This window comes from Populus alba, chromosome 6 (assembly GCF_005239225.2).
Source record: "Populus alba chromosome 6, ASM523922v2, whole genome shotgun sequence".
Classification (NCBI taxonomy): domain Eukaryota; kingdom Viridiplantae; phylum Streptophyta; class Magnoliopsida; order Malpighiales; family Salicaceae; genus Populus; species Populus alba.
This window is the reverse complement of record NC_133289.1, coordinates 4,698,929-4,706,948: the sequence shown is the minus strand read 5'-3', so window position 1 is coordinate 4,706,948 and position 8,020 is coordinate 4,698,929.

The window sequence follows — 8,020 nt, the reverse complement described above, 5'->3', positions numbered from 1 at the left end:
CATTCATCTCTCGTCGTGGGATTTTCTTCTAATAACGTGTGCAAGAAGACCTAGAGAGTTGAGACAGCTGATATTGCAGCGGTTCTCCGGCGAAGAAAATTAATTCTCAGTTATGTGTTTTCGATATATGTGCCAGTTATAGCTCATACCAAAATTATAGTGGCTGCAAATCAGTTAATCGCTTAATTAATTAAGTCTTAAAAAAGTGGCTAAGATGATATTTCCTTCTATATTTAGAGATTATGTATTTTACAGAGGCTAGCTCCCTTTCGGATATCTCCGTCTGCGTGGCTGGGCATTTTTTTTTTTTTTTTTACTTGACAACGTGTATTGTCTGAACTTGCCTAGATTATGATCATAACGGTGTCAAAAAAAAAAAAGTTTAAGTTGTTTTTATCTAAAAATATGTTTTTCAATTTATTTTAAATCCAAAACACCTATAAAACATTTTAAATACCGTGATAAATCTATTTATTGTCTAAAACCATCCCAAAAATCAAAATCATCTTAAAACAAAAAATCTACTCGAAAGCTCATATTTGTTTTTTCATTAACTTTAAAGGTTAAAAAAACATAACATAAACTCTACTCATAAAAAGAAACAATTTGACACAAATATAATTTCGTTTTAGGTAGCCTAAATCTATATCAACGACGTATTTTTTTTCTTATCGCTAAAATCTGAAGACCTTCTTTCTCTCTCTCTTTTCTCTATTAACCTGGGATTAAAAAATAACAAAAATAAATTTTTATACCAAAATCAAATTTAAAAAATATTAAAGTATCGAAATTGTATAATTTATGTTATTTTTTAAGTCGGGGGACCAAAGTGCATCTTTCTCAAAACTTATAGCACACCACCTATGTTTAGCATCCTTTTCATTTAAATTCCTTATTCTTTCAATCTTATCTTTTCATAAAAAATCAAAATCAATTTGTTTTAAATTAGAACTAAATCATTAGGAAAAAAAGTTTGAGAAATAAAATGAAAAGACAAAATTTGTGTACATGTACATACAAATTAGTAATATCTAATATATACAGTTGCATTTTCTTGATACGAGACAAATGCATATTAAGATTAGTGTTTTTTGTACAAATAAAATACACACAAATGCAAATATGAATCACGAGTGACTTATTGTATGCGTCGAAGACATATTTTCATACACTAAACTTCACCCTGTGAGTTGGAAATAAAGATCATGAACACAATTGACTCAATTAACAGCTATACTAAAATTTAATTAACTATAAACGTATAAAAATCCCTGGAGTAACAATTTTTTTTGGTCATTTTATTTTCACTTGTATATAATTAAATTTTGTGACAAAGTTGGTATATAAGCAATAACTATAAGGACCGTCGATCCTGGCGGAGCAGAGGCTAATTGTTCTCTCTGCTGCCCTGCCATCATTTTCAAGGATGCATGTGCATCAATAAAAGCAGTGGAACCTGACAAAGTTAATAAAAATTCTCCAGATTTTGTTGATATAATTAGAAGTGGTTATAAATTCGGGCCATCCTAAAGTCCACACGACTCTTAATTATTCAAGTCAACTTTATCATGCATATGAGCATTTTCTCTGAATTTGAAAACATTTCAATGAAGTTTCAGGAGAAAATCGCGTAACAAAACAAATTAGAGACCAGAAAATTAATAGCATGTAAAAACAATCACACAAGTTTTTGTGGAAGACATGTTTTCAAGGAAGGGGTGTGTTGAATTATTTGCCTCTGGTGCCCATTTACTGCTACACCGGCATGTTCTTTGCATAGAGGTTGGTATCAATGGAACAACGTCTCTTCATTTTCCGAGAGCTAGGGACACCTTAAATTAAAGGGACTTTAAGCAGATCTTGACCTTAGGGACCCAAAGTATAGGGTGATTATTTTCGGTTCGATTTTTATAAAAAAAAATATAACCAAAACATTTTTTTAAAAAAAAAAAACTGGTTCAAATCGATCAATTTTGATTCGGTTTGGTTATTTTAAAGTAAAAACTAAGGTTTTTTTTGTTTTGTTTTTTTCTGATTTGATTCAGATTTTTTTTTATTCGAGATAACTCAAGTTAAAGGGATTTTTAGGGACCCAAAATATAATAATTCAGATTCAGAGACATAGATAAGCACACTCAAGCTACTGGTCAACGAATGTCTGCGAAATTGTAAAACATGAAATGCTAGCTAGCTATGTCGCAAGAAAAAAAATGTATGCTAAAAAGGGTATATATAAATTTATTTGTTGGAAATATTAATATAAAAAAATGTAATTAATGGTGGTGCCTATATGAAAATCAATATTTTGGAAATAACTTCAATGTCTTTTTTTTTTTTTGGCATGCATTAGACATTGCTATTTATAGTCCAATTTGTTACATCAACATTCTATTGATATATATTTTTTGAAATAAATTATAGTTACACTCATGGGCTATTTAATTTTGTTATCATTTGTATGATTTATGGCTGACTTGAATATTGATTAAGAAGATTGCTTTTGGTGGATTAGTGCTTGATCTTTGATTGCAGCTGATATGATGTCTTTCATAGTCTCAACAGGAGTTCATGAACATTGAAAGAGGTTTGTAGAAGGTTGAACCTAGGGTTCTGCAATTGTTTAGTAAGTATATCAACAAGTTAATCCGCGAAGAAAATGAATTTAACATGGAGAGCATTAGAAGCAACTAGATCACAAACAAAGTGAAAGACATCCTCATTATATTTTGTACAAGCATGAAACAATGAATTGACAATGAAATAGGTAATGATGATGTTGTCACCCCAAATAGAAGATGGTGAGGAGGGGGGGGAAACCAATTTCATGTAAGAGAGATTAAATCCACATAATTTCGATAGTAGTGTTTGATATAACTTAATATTCAATTTCAGCACTACTATGAGCGACAATGGGTTACTTAAAGAAGCTCTAAGAAATAAAAGTATGATCAAGAAAAATACAATAACTATTAGTAAAGCATCTATCATCAGTTGAACCTTCCCAATCAACACCCGAAAAAAGCTTGCCACGAGTGAGAACCAAACCATGATTCGTAGTTTGCTTAAGATACCATGATATTATTTTAACAATACTCTAATGATCAGTAATTGTAGAATGCATGAATTGACAAGCCTTAACTACAACATAAGAGATTTATATTTGTGTAATTTTCTTGGTATTTATCGATGGAATATTTCCATCGGTGTTTACTGATGGATACTGCAAGTGCATATGCTGTTGGTAAAATTTACTACAATTTATCGATAAAAACATTTCGTCAGCGTTTCTATTTGTATTTGCTACTGTTTTGGTAATGGACATGGTTGTACTTCTAACGACATGATAAAAAGGGCTTTTTTATTACGTAAGGAGGCTATGCGCTCATCATTTGAAGTGCGTGGATGTCCCTCATGCGCCTTTTATTTTTTTATATTTAGATAAAGAGTAATTTTGTATTTGTAAAAAGATGAAAAAACCCTTGTGGCTAGTTTTAATTTTTCAACTTTCAATGGTATTTGGATCGTGTTACCATGCTTTTTATTATTTTGTATATTAAGGCAAATACAAAATTACTCATTATCTTAAATAAAAATATCAAATTGTCCTTTGTTGTCGGTATTGAGTTTTTTATTTTTAAATGTACTTTGATGTTTTCAAAGTGCTTTTAAAATAAAAAAAGATATACTTATCCCTGATCAATTTGATAATGACTAATGCGTCATGTAAAAAAACCTTAATACCCACAGTAGCGAGTTTAAGTTTTTTTTTTTTTTTTTTGTGAAAATCACAAATACACCTTTACACCTTTACAGTAAACAATGCCAATGAGTATGCATCTATAGTATTTTTCAATCCTCATTTAGCTTTTGATAATTTTCCTTGTATGATCTTGAATTTATTTATTTTTTTCTTACAACACCCTAATTTGTTTTTTTAGGAAAAATAAAGAAAGTGAATAAAAGAAAATGAAGATGGATGCGCCTCGGGCGTCTACCCTGACCAAATTTTAGGATCCGTCTCAGCTACAGCCCGTGATTGTAATAAATGAAAGTGGACCCACACCAGCAGTATGGGACACAGTAGCCCTCAAGATGTTTATTTGCTGTTCAAAGCATGAGCACACCTCGTGAACCGGCATTGACCACGTGGCAAAATGTCTTGCCACGCCATACATTACGGGGCCCTTGGATGTGGACGTCCACGTGGATTGCCCACCCATTCGAGCATCAATCGGACCAAAGTGGCCAAGTTGTGATATGTGATCAGACAATTGGTGGTGACTTTCAGCCTTGTCTGTCACCAGTCACATTAACTCCTCTTGTTCCCTCTTCAACATATTGGGCCAATGGCTCATGACCCTCGACGTTCGATCTCTCAATTGTCTTTTGCTTTATTTTCTTGCCTTTGCAAATGGAAGAAACTCCTTTTTACTCTCCATTTATTACGTTTCCCATTCTATATGGAAGAAATTTTGTTTTTTTATAAAATGAAAGTGAAGGTGGATAAAAAAAAAAAAACAGAGGATGGTAATGCATCCTTTAATTAGATATAAATATGTTATGTCAGATCTAAATAATTTAAATTTCACAGTTATATTAGACCCATAAATCTTAAATTAAATGGTCATGCCAAACTCATGGACCCAAGTGTCTTGGGTCTTGCAGTCATGACAAACCCGAGACAGTCATGTCTAATTATTTTTTTATAATTTTTTTTTTTTTTTATAAAAAAAATAAAATATCCTTAAAATATCCTAAACAAAAATTTTAATTAATATATATATACATATATATAAATTAAATTATCCTTTAAATATCCTTAAATAGAAATCCTAACTAATGTTTTTATATATTTTTTATAAAAAAATATTTAAAATATCATTAAAGTATTCAGAAACAGAAATTCTAATTTAATTTTTTTATAAAAAAAATATTATTTTTTATATAAAATAACATTTAAATTATCCTTAGATAGATATCCTAAACATAAATTAAAGTCTAAAAATTATTTATAAACAACAAATCATCATCAAAATCTAATCTAATGTCTTAGATCTAAAAATTTAAAATCATATATTTCTATTAAAATAATTTATTTTATATTTTATGAATTTGTTATTGCTTCAATTGAAATTCTCTCTTCTCTTTTTTTTCTCTCTTCTTTTTATGAACTTGTATTTTTATATATATATTTTTTACTCAAACTCATTGCAAAAAAACTTATGCCGGACCAAGGCATCTTAAGTTTGAAAAAGATGTAAAAATATTAAAACGTTTTCATGGTCCTCTTAATTATACAAAACACTCATATAAAAAATATTAAAATACCATTAAAGGCAAAGCCTCTTCTTCTTTCTTTTGTCTTTTCTAAGGCTAAAAACATTATTTGTTTGTACTTGAAAATTGAAAAAACCTAAATACTCATGTGGAAAAAAGTTAAAAAAATGTTTTATCTACCCGTAAAAAGATAAAAAATTAAAAATGAAACTACTATATATTACAATTCACAGTAACATATCTTTTGATCTATAATGATTTCTTCATACTATTTAGGTTATGTTATAATTATATATGTCTTCCATATATATATATATATATATATATATATTTGACCATCTTCATTGCTATAGAATCTCCACAAATGTATGAGAGCAACAAAATTGAGCACCGACAAGTAGATACATGTTCAGACAAATTTTAAGGTGAGATTAGTTTACCCTTGTTCAATTGACAATAAAGGACAAACTCCTAAACATGTTCTCTACAACCCTTCTATCGTTATTTGTGGACGAAATTGATCTGCTAGTAAATACCGATATGGAAGAATAATTTGCAACCTTAAACAATGTCATGTCATATGATTACCACGGCCAAAAAACTAAAAAGTTTCCCGAAGAAGCTCCAGCAAAGAAAAAAAAAATGACTACAAAACTCGTGCATACAGAATGGATTCAGCAAGATGCCCCGTCTCTTCCAAATTCAGCCATGTCGTTTACAATTAACATTTTAAAAAAAATTATAAATCAAAGAAGTTGATTTCTATTTTATTTTATATCATTTTTTGAGATTGAATTTTATTTACAATTCAATTTTTAAAATTTAAAATAGTTTTAAACATGAGATTTTATTGAAAGTTTGAATTAAATTCAATTCAAAGATTCCAAACATGACTGTAAGTATTTTATTAAAAAAAATACTTATATTTTCATAATTTATAAGAGAATAAATAGAATCCCGTGACTACTGAAATCACGATCCTTGAAGGGAGGTCAACTAAAGATTTCAAATGATGGTGAGAGTTTTAAAAGAACAAAAAAAAAAAATGACTACAAAACTCATGCATACAGAATAGATTCATCAAGACGGTCCATCTCTTTCAAAATCAGCCATGTCCTTTACAATTAACATCCTATCATCGAAAGCCAGCATGCGTTAAATATAATTAGCAATGTGGTATGGATCGATCACTCAAGAGGGAAACTAGCTACCTATGGCTATAGCCATATCATGATCTGATCAATCATCTATGGGGATCTAGGGCTTAGTGGCTAAGATCTAGAAGATATAGGCATGCAAATGATGGTGATAGTAGTGCTAACCAAATTGCCAAATCCAATTTTTAGTCTAATCCGAAATAACGAGACCTAAAACACAATGGGACAAGAATTACTCATGTAATGGAGTGGTAGCGTGCTTTTGGGAAGAACAAGTTGTGCTCGATGAGACAAAATTTGAAAAGGAATTCTCAAGATATCCTCATTCTACAGTAATGGAGTAGGGGCCGGCAGGTCCTGAAATGCACAAAAAACAAGTCTAGCTGTGCTCGTTTACCTACTTTTAACTAGTTTCTAAAAGTTACATTTCTGTCGAGCACTTGTTTTGCAATATCACCCTTTATATTTATATATATAATTGATGTATTATTGAAGTTCTCGTGTCATTAAGTAAATGGCGAAAAGAAAAAGATTTCAAAGAATATAAACCAAACCAAATTTAATAAGAAATGACAAGAAAAATGAAAAAAAAAAGTTTAAAACAATATCAATTACTCCAAAATAAAATGTTTTCTGAATCTCTGAATAGATTTAAACCTGGATAGAAGAATTTATTATTGAAATTTCTCAATCATAATGTTAAATGATGAAGAATGAGCTCATAAACATCATTGCAATCTAGTTCCTCATGTTTATAGCAATCCAAATACCTTAGGAGATAGAAGAAGAAATGAAAAAATCTTGCAATGTCACAATCTAATATATAGAACAACAGCAGCATCAAGCACGCGTGGTTTACAAAAACACAGTGAAATGTGATAAAGAAAATGACTGCTCGTGTCTCTTTACATTGAATTACCCCGCTTGTAATATATATATATATATATATATATATATATATATAAAAATTAAAAAAATGAATTAATTTTGACGAGAAAAAGGTAAGTTATTTACAACGAAATTAGACAATTTATGAAATTTTATTTCTCATGATTTGACATAAGATTTGAATTTCGATAGCTAAAGAGATAGTGTATTTTACCCTAAACAACTCTTAACACTTTCAATGGGAAGAAAAAGAAAAAAGGGTTGAAAGTGACAAAAGGAAAAAAATGGAGAAGCCGTCTTCTGAAAATACAAATCTAACCCCATAGGCTTTTAAACCCCATCTACTCGTAGTTAAACCAAGCTAGTCCCCCACAAGCCTTCGCTTTTTCCTTGCTGAATTAAGATATAGGTTGCCCTAATGAGTAAGTGATTCGTCATTTCCTTAAATAAATAGCTGCACTTTACTCTTTAAGATTTTTGGCAGTCATGATTTTTAAAATATTTATTTGTTTGTAAATGTATTAAAATAATATATTTTTTATTTTCAATATAAACACTGAAATAATTAAAAAACACTAAAAGTAATAATTTAAAATTAAAAATTAAAAATTTAGAAAAATACAGTAAAACCGCAGTCCAAACATCACCAAAGAAAAAACAAAAGGAAGTGGCAGAAAAATTCCCCTTCTTATTTTAAC